Consider the following 15,309-nt stretch of genomic DNA (forward strand, 5'->3'; position numbering starts at 1 on the left):
CTAAAAGATGAGGCCCTTTCTCTTTAACAGTCATTTTATCTCTAAGTTTCAATAAAATAATAACTATAAAGGAACATTTCTGACAGTTGCGCATGTGCAGACACATACATACACATGCACACTCAGCAGAAAGTTACAGGGTAAGAGTGTTAGAGAAGATGCAAAACCAGTAAAGATTCAGGGCTGGACTGGATGAAGCAGCAACGTAAAGGGAAAAGTAATAACTTGTTTAAGTAGTGTGGAGAAAAATGGGTGGGGATGAGGCAGGAAGAATGAGAACAAAATCTTTGTCTACTTGTTAGAAGACTGACTCCCACTGGTGTTGCTGCCTCTGAGAAACAGGAGATGGATGCAAGCTGTCCTACTGCAACTGACTTTGCTGGAAGTCTGACAGACTGGATATTCACCACGTAATACCATCCTTTCATTACACAACCTACAGAATATGTCTTGTCCTTACTTACTAATAGCACCGAGATATTGTACACACATCTATGAAGATAATACTGTACGTGTATGCAGTATCTATTCACATAGTGTTAAAAAGTATATGTAGGTACATCACATATACAGTATCTATGAACATACACATCTACATTGCATGTATATACAAGCACTAATGGATAGCTGTGCTGTTTACTAGGGAAGGAGAATTTGGCTGGGGACTGTGAGCAAATTCTACTGTAATAGAAGGTGATCTGGGATCATTCATGCCCATTCAGAATAAACAAAAATTAATATCTCACCTTCAAATTTTACCATTACTGCATGCCCCCATAATTTTAATGAAACATAAGATACGAAAACCAGATATACCTACTTTTAGTCTTACTAGTTCAAATTATTATAACTAACATGAATCCAGGATTACTTCAACTGAAGTAATGCAACTACACAGAGGTAAAACTAGTGCAAAAAGACCCTGGAGTCTGCATTCTACCATTCCACACTGGTGGGATTTTGCTTTATTCTTTCAAATGTGTGAATGGAAAGACCACTTCACACTACTGAAATGAAACAAGACTGCAAGGAAGTGTGAAAGGTACTACCGGAACTGGAGATTAGCCCTTTTAAACTGGTTGAACCACTACATTGTTACGATTGCTGTAGAAGTCTAGATCTCAGTTTTTTATGCTAGTCAGAAAATGTCGTAATGAACACTACAGTGGCTCTCATCAGCAAAGAAACTGTTTTCCAACTCACTCATGGCATGATGTCAGGGTACCACTCACTGAAATACGAGTATCAGTTCCTCAGAGGTTTATGTTTAAAATATAAAGTAGGCCTGCTTAGGAGGTAAGCTCTCTTAATATCAGAAGCTAAGAGAACATGCCTGTTATTTTGTTCTAGCCTTTCTCTATACCATCTGTAACATCACTGTAACTTCACTTCATTTCCCACCTGCTGCTTAAAGTACTGGACTCACGTGTCAATTGCCTCTATGCACATCAAGGTTCAATTGGGCTCAAAGAATAGTTGAAATATCAAAGTGAGAAGGAACCTGTGGTTGTCAAACCACAAGCAGCTTATAGAATTAAAGATTTGACTCTTGTATCACTGGGAGGTCATTCAACAAAGTTCCCTGAGACTGTTCAGTGTTTTCTTGAGCTTTTAATTTATTTTATCCTGCTGGTCAAATGGAAATGATTGAGTAATCAATTAGCACAGATTACAAGAAGACGCAATGACCCCACCAAGTACCTTTATATTGAGTTCACTTTTACCTGGTGAAAAGATGATTATATTCAGAGAGATGTACATTTTTCCTTTTCAGGCATTTAAATGAACAAAGAGAAAACATGTAACATAAACTTTGATAAACAGGTTCAGAATGATGACCATGTACTAAAATATAGCAACAATCAAATTCTACAGAAGGGGAACAATCATTGAGAGCTGTGTCATAACAGGCCTTTCAGATGAATATATCCCTTACCTAGCATATATGGTCCTTACAAACTGAAGGCGGGTATGTCTGACAGATTTTGCTTTGCTTAACCTCATAGAGAACATCTATATGATGCAAGCAAATGTTGGCACTATTTTATAAAAAAATACTGTGAAGCTTTCTGTCTCTGTGGGTATTCCAATAGCATGCTTCAGACATTCATTATGTAGAAAACATCACTCAATGATACTAATTCTTTATTATTAATTTCACTGGATATATTCTTTGAGATAGAAGCACCAAAATACAGATGCCTAAATGGCTTTCTGTATATCATCACTTTCTACACTTCAGCTTCTCTTCTAATATCCCTTCTCTCTAAATTAAATTACCTCAAAATTTTAAGTCTGACTTTGTGTTGAAATCTTTCTGTGCCCTAGTAGACTTAATAAGAGAATAAAAATAAAGTTATAGTTGCCATATTATTTTTGAGCTTATGTGACCTTAACACTCAGGTTAGGGAGGTAAAACTGTTTCTATGTGGCAATAAAAAGTTTACATTTTTATTCTCAATGGTTTTCTTAGAATGACTTTATTTCTTGCTTGCTTTTTAATAAGCATTAAGAATGGAGTGGATTTTTTTTTTCATTTCTAGTAATACATAGGTCTTCCCAGCTGATTTATAGCACATCAACATGCACAAGTAGTTTGATTTTCTTGACTTACCTACACCGATTATGTCATCAGTTATCTATATTTTACTATCTTCCCTTGAAGTTTTTCACTAGCCTCTTGCCATTTTACTACCCCTTTTCCCTCGTCTAACAATGCTTGTACTGATTTGTAAGACTAGTTTTTATCTCCACTTTAAACATCAGGAGAGGAACTCTCACTTAGAATAAGATCCTAGAGAGTCCTAACCAAATATTACCATACTATAGAATTTTATATTTTAATGTTATTATTTTAAAAATGCCTTACTGAAAAAAGTGCACTGAGAAGTCTGCACGAAGATTACTGACAACACCAGCAGATAACAGTGCTCCTAGTGGCACCAATGCCATCAGGAATGACAACACTGAAGTAAATATAGTTATAAGACATAACTGTATTGCTGCTAAGGCAGGAAAGAATCAGTTCCATAATCTCTGGTTATATGTTTTCCCTATATTATGTAAAGAATATAACATAAATTCCTTCTTTTTTTCCTAAAGGACAGCTTCCAGAGGAGTATGTAGTAATATCGAGTATGCCTTTTTCATTCCTGTGTGTGTATACATTGGCCAAAAGTATATGTACTGGATGTGTTGTCTTCTACTGTCAACATAATTGTTCTTAAATACAGTTCAGAAGATGAGAGGGGTAACTAACTGTGCACTTTCTCAGGTCACAGCCATTCTTAAATACAACCTGGGAAGCTGAGAGATAATCCTTCAACGAATTTACCCTTGTGTGCACCGAAGCAAGTACAAGCAAGTGGTGTAAAATTAATCCCTGCAGTGCTGTAGTAAATTAAATGTATTTCAGTCAATGGTTGCAATTCAGTCTCAGCTTGGTGAGTGTTTCAGTATCTGATACATCATCTCTTTCTTGCTGTAGCTTCTTAACAGAAGCTGGGTACCTTTCTCTAGTGGAGTCAGATGCATGTAAGTGCAGCTATGTCGATTTCCGTATCGTGGGTGTGTAGCAAAACACATCTCTAGTGTCCTGCTTGGCATGTCTTTAATGAACTGCCAGCTTTCCAGAAAAATGTAAAAGTCTAGAGGGTACCGTAGCAGAGAAATCACATTGGAATGCTACAAAGAAAGAGTTAAGATTGGAAGACTTACAAAATATAAAACATTAATAATTACAGTACATAAAGCTACTCAGTAAATAACATGTGGTAATAAACTGTATTTTTGTGTGCTACACTAACTGATCTTCTGTGGAAATGTAGTCTTCTCCCATACTCGTTAAATATATCCAGATGATGAGACAGCTTCTTTGCCAGGTGGATGTTCTTTTTCTTTTTTTTTCTATCTTGTGAAATAGTAGAGATAAATCCATGCCTAGATCACCACACTAATTGCTGAAAAGAGTGATGCAAGTCCATATAAGCGCAATACCTAATTCTGAGCCAATATTCTACTTTTCGGGGGCCTTATCTAAAAGGAAATTGAAATAGATACTTGATACAAGAAATTGGAGTCTCTTGCAGGTTTGCCTTTCTCAGTAATTCAGGGGACAATGACTTCCATGTCTGACATCAAGAAGGACATTTCAGGGGCGTCTGTCAGGTTCACCAGGGTGCTCTGTCGTTTCAGATCCCTGTCAATCCATCTACTCAAAGCTCCACAATGAACACAGGCAAGTGGGTCATCTCTTTTTCACATGCCAGAAGGACTCTGGGTACATGTCTTGCTGGGAGCTGTTGCAGGCAAGCAGATCCTGGAGCAGTGAGACAGCTCATCTGTAAATCACTTTTGCTTCAGTTCCACAACTGCAAGAGCAGCAAGCGCTGGAGCCTGACGAGTTCAGAGAAGAGACTTTGCTGAAGACTGGCCAGGAAGCCAAGCCACAGGCAGAGACACTGGTAAATAAAATGCATTCCAGTGGTTGGCATCTGGGCCCTGCAGCTGCCAAGCACACCCAGTGTGTGGCCATCGGTGTTGGCTTCAATACTAGAACATTTTGAGGAGGCGGCCAACAAACAGTAACCAGAGAAGACAGCACCAAGTTACTACAGAAATTACATTTATGTGCCAATTTGCCTGCTATTTCAAAAGACAAAATTTTATCTCATAAGTAGTGTTTTGAACATACCCATATGACAGTTAACAGAAATGTGCTGATATTTGCTAGTGGGGGGGAGGGGTAAAATGCTTATATAAGTGAAACGATGCTCCTTGGGGCACTGGTTAACAAAACCAAACCATACCCATTATACTATTCCTTAATTAATGCACGAGTTTCCTTAGAGACCACAGCTCTGTTGGGGGACACAAGTCTGGTGTATTTCTTTCCAAGAGACAGTGTGGGGAAAGTTATATAAAACAAAGATAGTGGTGAAATGAAAGATATGCAACAAGGCTGAGCAAGTTTCAGCTCCAGTGACAGGCTTTGTGCACTATTTATGTGTAAGCAGGTCAGAGCATCATGAAAAGACAGAAAGATTGTTTTAAACCTTTAGAATATAACAGAACTGAACATATGGCTTAAAGCATAGTGTACCTAATGGGATGCACACTACACAGTCACAAACCGTATCAGGCTGTATATCCACCTCTCTTCCCTGGCGATAATGTCACAACAGATGATTACATTTAATAATGTGTTAAGAGTATATAGGGTCAATGCATAAGCAGAATCTTTGCCTCCCTCCTGAGAGTTATCTTTAAAAAATAAAAGCTCTTAGGTACTGAAAATGCTTCAGCTGTGGTAGCAAAAACTTCATACAGGCTAATTTACCAATCAGATCACACGTTAATTAGCCAAAGGGATTATTACTTTAAACACGGTATTCATTTTTCTTTGAATGTGGCTTGAGTATGTTGCTCCTGAATGATTCTGCAGTCCCTGTCTCCCCAAGTCCAAAAGCAATGCTGGAGTGCAGTGCTTCTCTGAAGGAGAGCTCTCTAAAAATGTCAGGGTAAGATCCCGTCTCAATGCCTCTCACAGACCTCCCACCAAATCTTCTCACTTCGCAGCATCTGCAAATTCAGTTAAGAATCTGAATGTCAATCAATGGTTTTCTCTGGCTGAGTAATCATTCACAATAATGATTTTGTTATTGAAACTTCAGCACCAGTTCTGTTGAAGATTTACAGGCCAGAATGGAATCCAGCTCTCTGGCCTTTAATTATCCCAGCTCTATAGTGCTAAAAAAACCTAGAAAAAATATCAAAAGCCACTGAATTAGGCAGATATAACATTACAAACTCTTGAGACATATTAATTGAGAAAAGCATGGCCAATTGAAATAAAAGATCCAAAGTTTCTACAATATATGGAGTTGAATAAATAAAAACAAAACAAGAAACCTCAAATTGCACCACAAATCTGTCAACAATCTACTCTCATAATTTTCTTCTGAGATCTTGGCTTTTAAATGCCTATCTCATTCAGACTATAAATTAGTGTTGAACTCTTCAGCACTTAAAATGGCAAGATGTAATAGTCATCCTAGTTAATAGGAATGTTTTCTTAACTCAGTTAAAGAATACAAAGTGAGAAACAGCTACCTTAAATCCTAGTTTAACTCAATAATTGTTTGCCTCTGAACATAGCCATTGCATATTAAGTGTTTGATTTAATCCCTTTGTTGTAATACTCACCAAATTACCATGTTCATGTCCATATAAAAAATATTGTATGTGTATCACAGGAGAGCCTGTGAATTCAAATGGTAATGAGATCTTTTCTTTTCTGTTTCTGTGTTACTGGACTAGATTGTGCTGTACTGGGGCTTCTTAACAGTTTGATGTCTGTGGAACAGATGGCTGAACAGAATGAGTTACTGATGCAGACGCAAAGTTGACACAGAACCATCTCCAGGCAGTAATAATAGAGATGGATGGCTCTGGGAGGCAAAGTTCACACATCGGTGTGTCTTATCAGCACACTGTAGACTCTTAAGTCCTTGACATTTCAACTTGTTCTCAAGAAAGATGATTTCTCTTTGCTGTTATGCATATTTTGTTTATTTTGATACTTGTCTTTTCACAACAATTGCGAGAAATTAGTTGTATTTTCTTGCTGTTCTGTAGAAACCCTACTTGCAAGACCTGTTACAAACACTTTAACTAGGCAGGACTTTAAAATGCCATTTTGTTTCTCCTTTTAACAAGACTTTCATTCCTTCTGCTTGGCCTGTTGGGAGAGCACGTCCATATACCATCATGTAACTACCAAATGATCCCTGGGGCCACACTGTTCATTATATTGAAATCTTCTATACATCAATGCCGACAGGAGATTTACCAAGGATCTAAGCTGTTGTTTTTTACATTCCTCTGGTGTGCAGTCCACTGGTCAACCTACCATGACATGGTAACTCATGCAACATTGCATTCATAGTACTGAGCATGTCTAAGGAATTTTTTGTAACTCTTCCTATGTTTTGTTTCATTAGATATAACCCATCATGCATAAACTGGATTCATCTCAACTGCTTGAACTAAGTCAAGATGTCAGTTTGTGCTCTTATTTCCCCAAGTTACAAGACTTAAATACAAGAATTACTGTGGAAGAAAGTGGGAAGCTAGCATGAGGACAGGTCTTTCTTCCCTTCTTTCTCACTCCTTCTCATCATTATAAGTATTAATTCATAACTGTTACTGTATTGTTTGCTATTGCAACTTTTTCCTTCAGCCTCCCATCAGCTGCAAAGCCAGACCTCTCCCAACTCAGCCATAGCTGCACTGAAGCTGGTGCTGCAATTCAGCTCAGCAAGAAGTGGTAGAGTCCTAAGCTCCGCACAGAGAACACAACCACTGAGTAGGAAAGAGCATGTTTTTCTTTCTGAGTTTTTAAGCAACAGCCAGGAACAAGCAAGTGCCTACGAAGAGGAAGTCAGAAGTTGTCTTGTGACAGGTTACACAAACTGAAGGTTTGTGGTTCCAATAGCCAGAGAAACCAGAAAAATCTTTCTGCAGCAGAATCCTCAAAATTAAAGCAATACAGATTCGTGACAGCCAGTATTCCCCTCACTGAAGGGTGGGTTGTGCTTCTAGCTGGGATCAAACCAACGTGAGAAACTCCCTGTGGTGCTGGCTCTCCCTGGTTCCCTTGGGCAAGGGTAAGTCTCTCCAGCCAGCCCAAACCCTCTCCTCCCACCTTTTTCTCTCAGGATGCATTAACTTCTGCTACACCGCTGGTGGGTACTCTCTTGTGGGTTTGTGAGGCAGGAGTGAGGCGGCTGGGACGGGAAAGGCCCTATCCCACTACGGATGGGTTTTACCCGGATTGCTCTTTTGCAGCTTCCGAAGGAGGTTCTCCGCAGCTGTGGGTCTTCCTCTGAGATGCCACCCCGCCACGGCGGATGGCGTTTTACTCATCCCTCTCATGTGGGACGAGCGCTCTCTTGCTATGGCGACCAAATCGCCTCTCTTCCCTCCCCCCGCGGCAGCAACGCCATCCCCTTGGTCCCTGACGGCCCGATGGGACGCGCGAGCCCGTGGCGCAGAAGCGCGGCCCACGCAGAGTCCCCACGGGGGTTGCGGTAGGGCGGTAGCGCGGCGCGCGCGGAGCAGCAGCGCCGCCTGCTGGCCACCTCGGGGAGCCTGAGGCGCGGGTGGGCCACGGCTGCCCTGCAGCTCCCGCCCTGCTGCCATTTTGTGTCCGGAGCTGACGCAGACCGGAGCGCTGGTTTCTTTACCCTTTTCCTCTTCTTTGACTAAGAATTAAATATCCTTAGCCTTTTATTTTTCTTTCTTGGTGGAAACACGGGTCGCTGCAGGTACCAAAAGCCCCCAGGTTCATCTCCCGCCCAGCGATGGTATAGGTGAAATGTGTAGCGGCTGCTGGCAGGGAATAGCCTATTCCTCAGGGCCTTCCTCTCTCCTACAGCCTTCCCTGGGCCGGGGGCTGCACCTGGCCTGCCTAGCACTGGGCTCTCCTCAGGGTTTCACTATTGCTGAGTTTTTGTGTGAATCACTTTGGTAGCTTCTGCTATGCAAGACTGTGTCATCGTCTGCCTCATTGACCCTGTAGATAAGCCCAGTTCTCATTTGTGATAAAATTCCTCCTGCCATATTTTCCCATTACAGGGATATTTGAGTTCATATTCGGTTGATGTCTTTTAAGTCTTGTAAACATTTGTGTGAGAAAAAAATGCCCCAACAACTCCCAAATAAACAGAAGCATATTTGTTCTGTAGGAAGCCTTGGGCCACACAGTTTTGGTTTGAAATAAAAAAGTGTGAAGTGTAACAGAGATACTGCTCCTTCCACCAGACAAGGGAGGAGGACTAGACAGCAGGAGTGTGCTAAATTTTAATACACAAATATGAAGTTATTATTAAATCTTTACTATGAGTACATATTAGTATGTTCCCTTTTGCAGATAGAAATATTAGCGTAAAATTGCTTATCTTATGTCACTTGGAGAATAAATGACAGACTTGAGATTTCAGTTCAGGCATTACCAGATAACATGTGTGGTGCATGCGGCTGCCCACCTCAAATTTATGAAAAGATGGTTTTTCCTATAGTGTAGATATTCATTATAAATAAATATCAATAAAAAGATTTCTGATTCATATCTTCTTATTCATATTGTATCGTCTTACAGAGATATGCTCAAATCTCAAAGTGGATAGCTGAAGTTAAAGAGGTGCTGACGACAATGGCCTCTAAAGAGGAAAGACATGCTCTTGTCACATACTTTGACACCAGATGATCTTTAAGGTCCCTTCCAACCCAAACCATTCTATGATTCTATGACACTGAATTACTTACAGATTGAGTATGGTGAGAAGAGGAAAATCTTTCCTTTTGATAGACATATTTTTTGCATAGGCAAAGGAGGGGCGTGTGGCAATAAAGCTACCTAATCTTTGTCTTTGAATATCTGAGGATGGGACTGTGGTATCAGCAGTAGTTGGCAAAACTGCAGAGAAGACAAAGCCATCAAAATAATTTTTAGCTCTGCCTTTAAGAGGTGGGTGGAGTCTTCCCCAATGTTGACTGTCTAGGAGATGTCCTCTGCAGATGCGTTCCACAGGAATACATTTATTGTATGATGCTAAAGTTGTCTTCACCCTGAGTCCAGGATCCAAGGATCTAGGAAGCTCTGCAACCAGCTGAGCACGTTTATTACTGTCAGGGGACCTCCATGGCTGCAGCCTGGCAAAAGCTATTTGACACACTTGGTTTGCCTGCTCTCATTCTCCTCCATACTGGGTCATCTGTGAGTGGCAGCCAGGCAGGAGATGCAGATGCAGATTTTGGAGGAATGAGTGGGAAGAGAGCATCTGATCATTTCACAGTCAGAGATGCTACAGAAGAAAGGCCAAGAAGAGGACAAAGGGCAGGACGTGAAGGTGAAGCAACTTTGCTAGAGTTTGTGTGGTTCTCAGACCAAGCTACCTCCTCCGTGGCATAATTCCTCAAAAATGTGAAAAATCCTTCCGTACCTGCCCAATAGTGTAGGACCAATGTTACATCTCATGTATGTGTGTGTGGAGTATGATCACTCCATTTAGTTATATCTTTAGTCATGGATACTTTTGTGTGGGGCTAGTCTCAGGTTGGTAAGTTCCTCTGGAAAAGATTTGGATGCAGCATTATATAAATACAGCTAAATTGCTCCACATGGCTCAGTATCTTCACCATGTTCCCCAACACTAGCAGTTCTACATTAAAGTATTCTAAATATAGGTAAAACAGTAAATTAAAGAAATGTGGTTGTATTAGGGTTTTCCTCTGCTCTTAAGTTACCTGCTGATGCTGTAAAGCTTTTGCACGTAAGGATCCGTGAATGTCACTTGAATCTTTATTGATAAATACTTGGAAAATTTGATACATAAAGAAGTTGCTTTCTGTTCTTGGATGCTCATTTCCCACTTGTGTTCTTTAGCCTTGGCAGAGCAGGTAAATAAAGAAAATGAGTGGGGAACTACAAGGGCAAAGAGTTAATGCAGTAATAGGAAATGTACAGTTGGCACTCTAAGGAGAGGAGTCAGTTTTACTCCTCTCTTAGGAGTGTTCAGACAGCAAGTGGAATTCCATTCATGTGGGCAGAGGGAAGCACCAGTTTAAATAAGTTGACCTTTTAGTCTGAAACTATCACACACATTGGTAAAAGAAGACAGAGTATTTTCAAGCCAAGAAGCATAGTAAAATCCATATTTTCAAGATGGAAAACTCATGATTTTGGGGGTCTAGGGCCTCATTTCTGAATTTTTTTGTTCCCTTTGAAGTCTGAGCTATTAAAATACCTGACAGGTGGTAAAGGTAATTTTTAACAAAAAGGTGTTTGACATGATAAAACCCTATCGCAAGAATAGTCTCGTCTGTAATCAAACGGACAAGTGGTGCAGAATTTAGGTGAAACTACAGTCTGTAGTCTGTAACTGATTGCTCTATGCTCCCAAAACACATCTCTCCATGTCAGTTTGGCTTCTCGGGGATATACGAGGAAACAGGACTTTTTGCTGTGTCTCCTTATGGTCAGATGCGATCTGAGTACCTTTGCAATGGGAAGGGTTTGGGGTACACGAGTCTTTGTTCTGATGCCTTCAAAGACGAAAATTTATAGGAGACTAGATAGATACATGAAGCATTTGAGGAAGGGCAGATCCTGTCAGGCATTTCTTATCTAACAATCATGGAAAAGTAAATCTAAAAAAGAGCTTAAGGGATCCTCTAGACTGTTCTAGAGTGGATGACTTACAACTATTGAATCTATGTCAAATGTTTGCCTACTCCGTTTTTCCAAAGAAATTCCCATGATGCTCCAGTCTATCCCAGTACGTCACTCTTACTGATACCTTTTGGTTTTTGTGATTTTTTTTTTTCATAGCTTGGATCCTTCCTATGGTAATTTTTTACCCTCAGTCCATGCCCACCTTGGGCCTGGGAAACAATTTACTACGTTCCTTTTTATAAGCTTCTTTGCAATAGCCTTTTATCTATTAGAAGACAGTGCGTCCTCCACCTTCTTCTTTCTAGAGAGTCTCTGTTTGTTCTGTCTTACCTCAGAAGTCCTACAGTCCCTGCTCTGGCAGCACATCTTGAGAGTCTTTAGCCCGGGAAGCATTCCTGTAGGAAATACAATCCCCTTCAGGCACAGAGGGATTTCAAGACATGTATGTTCATCTATTAAAACAAAAACGCAATTACTTTCTGGACAGCCCAATACATGGTGGTCTTTTCAGGTCTTTCAACTTGATAAAATTAGGCTTGAGGAGACAAATGTCCCCTCACATCTACTTTTTTTCTCCTGCCAGAATAAAACCTTTTTTAAACACCACTCCAAATAATTCCTGAGCATGCTGGAAAAAGCTGGTAGAGTTCTTTAGCATAGGCAATACAACATATTTTTTTCTTGACCTCACACTTGGAAGCTACTGAGCCCTTTGGCTTTAATTAACACAAAGTACGTCTGAGGCAGATATTTGGCATGGGAGAGCTTAGTTTTCAAAATACAAAGATTAACAAAGTTATGAGCCATGAAAAAAATGGTCTTACAAAGTAATGGAAAACACAAAATACTTGCTTGTATAAAGCAATTCTGTCAGCCTTTGTGTGTGATATGTAACATCAAATACAGTTCCGTACTGTGCAATTAAGGATGTTATGAAATATCTGTATTTATTAATGAGCTACTGCTGATAAAACACAATTTTATATCAAACAGCCTGATGTATACAAATAAAATCTGTATTTCTGTAAACTCACACAGGCATGTAGTACAGTGTCTGGTATGTAATGTACTGTGCCATATCCCAAGAGTTTTTAGTAAATGTACACGTGTTGCAAACCAAACAGTCTCCACCTGGGGAGTTTCACTTAATTTATTGCCAGATAACATATACATTTAATTACTGATTGGAGTATTGAGAAATCAAGAAGACAAACAACCATGCTAACACTTAGGAAAATGCCTTTCTTCCCTTTTCCCTAGGCTCAACTTCAATCCAAAACCTCTTCTTCTTCCTTCCTAGCCACAACTCCCCTTGTTTTCACCTGTGCTTAGTCCTTCCCAATCTCCCTGCCAAGCCGAAAGGCCTGCAGCAGAGCAGGTTGATCTGAGTGTAGTGGTTTATTTTTGCCGCTCCTTGGTTTTGATTCTTTTCTTCTACTTCTCCACTGCTCCTTTCTTCCAAAATGCCAGAGAATGAACCTGATTTGGAAGCCTCCATGGTGTCCCTGTGTGCTGCTCTATACTGAGACATGGGCCGCTTGGAGACCTGTCACCTTTCAGTTGCTGAAAACTGAAATAACAAAGTATTTCTGTGTATTTGGTAAAATGTGCTTGAACCTTCTCATACATCTCTGTGTTAGGGTTATCTACATTCAAAACACTATTTCCTGATAGATGCTTTGTCATATTTTTTTCTACACCCTAAGTCTTTTTTGCTGAAAAAAAGAACATGCCAAAGGATATCAATAATGTAAAGACCAGTTTCTCTCTCTCTGATAGCCAACAGTGTTGTGTCTTTGAAACCTTATTTTAAGCTTTTGATGGTGCAAATATTTTTCATTGTCTGCATTTTCAGCTTGCCACTGAGATTCTCTGAAAGCCTGTGAAGCATTCTCAGCAAGCTCTAGCAAGTATTTTGATCCCTTAGCTGTCAAGACTGCACTCTTTGCTTTGCAGTCTATCTTAACTTACTTTTAAAGACTTGATCTAGTGTATCCGAAATGTATGAGTTGTGTTGTTCTCTTTGTTTGGCTATTTTGGCCCAATATAATGCAGAGTCAAATTTCCTTTCTTTAATGTAGAACTATCTTGCTAAGGCTTGGCAAATGCAACCATTTTGCTCAAATCTAGCAGATGCTTGTTTTAAAACATATTCCACATTACCACACTTCTCTTCCCTATGAATGGCTTCAATCAGGGGGAAAACAATGCATCTGACTCATTGCTATGTTCCCTGCACTGTCTAGTAATCAGCAGGGTTTGTATATCACGAATAAGTTTGTCTTGCTTTAATGAAGTCTTATAAAATAAATTTTCTTTCAGTAACTGAAATGCAATTTCACTTTTAGGCAAAACATAGGTTAGTTTCAATTCTGTTAGTCAGTGAGATGCTTTTAATGGGTGAATGATACAAGACCTTTGTATCTCATGGATTCATGTACCTGATCATATATTAGAATATTAGAACAAATTCACATATTTTCTATCAATTTATCTTTACTGCAGGTTGATAATTTTTGCAGGTTATTGATCAGCACTGTTAGATGAAGACACAATTAGGTGTTAAAGCTTTTCATAACTGTCCCTTCTGGTAGAATCTGAAGTATAATTTTCAGAAGAAAAATAGGAATTCCACCAGCATAGTTTACCACCTCAATAAAAATATTCTTTCTGCTCTTTCAGGAAATTTTTGTATTTATCTGCTTCCTTCTCTATTCCTATGTCTTTGCATTCATTTTCACAAAGTATTTCCAGTGCTGCCATGGAGCCTTTTTTCTTTAGAAGAACAGCAAAATGACCAAGAGAAGCCAGAAGTCTTTCGGAAGACTGTGTCAGTGATTTTAATTTTATGATGGTACAATTTACCATTCACAGAGTTAAATTAGAAACACATTTGTTGGAAAGTGCTTCCTCACTAATGCCTCTAGTGTGCAGAAGATCTTTCCATTGTTAGTACATATCTGCACCAGTGCAAATGCAGACCATGTATTCTAATTCCTTTAGTTCTTGGTAAAATGTCATAGAAATCTTAGTGAGGGGATCTGCTGAATCTTCCGCTGGTGAAAGAAAAATAAACACTGTTAAAAACCTAGCACTCTGCTTTACATCTTTGTGTGAAAGAAATGAATTCATTTTCAGCAGCTCTATCTCATTGCCATGAGGTGGGATCTAATGGTAGTTTGTTATTGCCTTTGAAGTCTGATCCACCATTGCAGAAGATCCAGTTGATCTCCTGATGAAGTTTCAGCTTTTCAGCTTGTTCAGAAACTGGACCCACCTTGTTTTCATAAAATCATAGAATCATAGAGTATCCTGAGTTGGAGGGGACCAACAGAGATCATTGAATCCATCTCCTGACTCCACACAGGACCACCTAAAAGTTAAACCATATATCTAAGAGCATTATCCAAACACTTCTCGAATACCAGCAGGCTTGGGGCTATGACCACTTCCCTGTGGAGCTTGTTCCAGTACTTGACCACTCTCTCCCTGAAGAACCTTTTCCTAATATGCAATCTGAATTTCATGTGATGTAGCTTTAAGCCATTCCTTTGTGTCCTATCACTGGACACCAGATGGAAGAGATCAACACCTCCCTCTCTGCTCTCCCTCATGAGGAATTTGTAGACAACAATGAGGTCACCTTTGAGTCTCCTCTTTTCTAAGCTGAACAAACCTAGTGTCCTCAGCTGCTCCTCATAAGTCATGCCCTCTAGTCCTTTCATCGTCTTTATTTCCCTCCTTTGGACATTCTCTAATATTTTTATATCCTTATATTGTGGAGCCCAAAACTGTCCTTAATGCACCCCAGGATACGGTTTGCCCTTTTAGCCACCAAGGCACACTGTTGACTCTTATTGCTTTTATCATCAACCAAACCCCCCAGATCACATTCTGCAGGGGTGCACTTCAGCCTCTTGTCCTCCAATCTATACGTATGTCCAGGATTATGCTGTCCCAGGTACAGAATCCGGCATTTGTCTTCATTAAATTTCATACAATTGATGACTATGCAATACTCCAATCTATCAAGATCTTTCTGTAAGGCTTTTCAATCAATGTCTCCTCTTTAT

General features: G+C 39.8%; 1 pseudogene; it reads right to left on the reverse strand.

Annotated features, from left to right (window-relative positions):
- Positions 1–12,554: 12,554 nt before the first annotated feature.
- On the reverse strand, positions 12,555–14,525 carry LOC104544386 (annotated as a pseudogene).
- Between the last annotated feature and the right edge of the window lie 784 nt (positions 14,526–15,309).

This window comes from Mesitornis unicolor, unplaced genomic scaffold (assembly GCF_000695765.1).
Source record: "Mesitornis unicolor isolate BGI_N332 unplaced genomic scaffold, ASM69576v1 scaffold21157, whole genome shotgun sequence".
Classification (NCBI taxonomy): Eukaryota; Metazoa; Chordata; class Aves; order Mesitornithiformes; family Mesitornithidae; genus Mesitornis; species Mesitornis unicolor.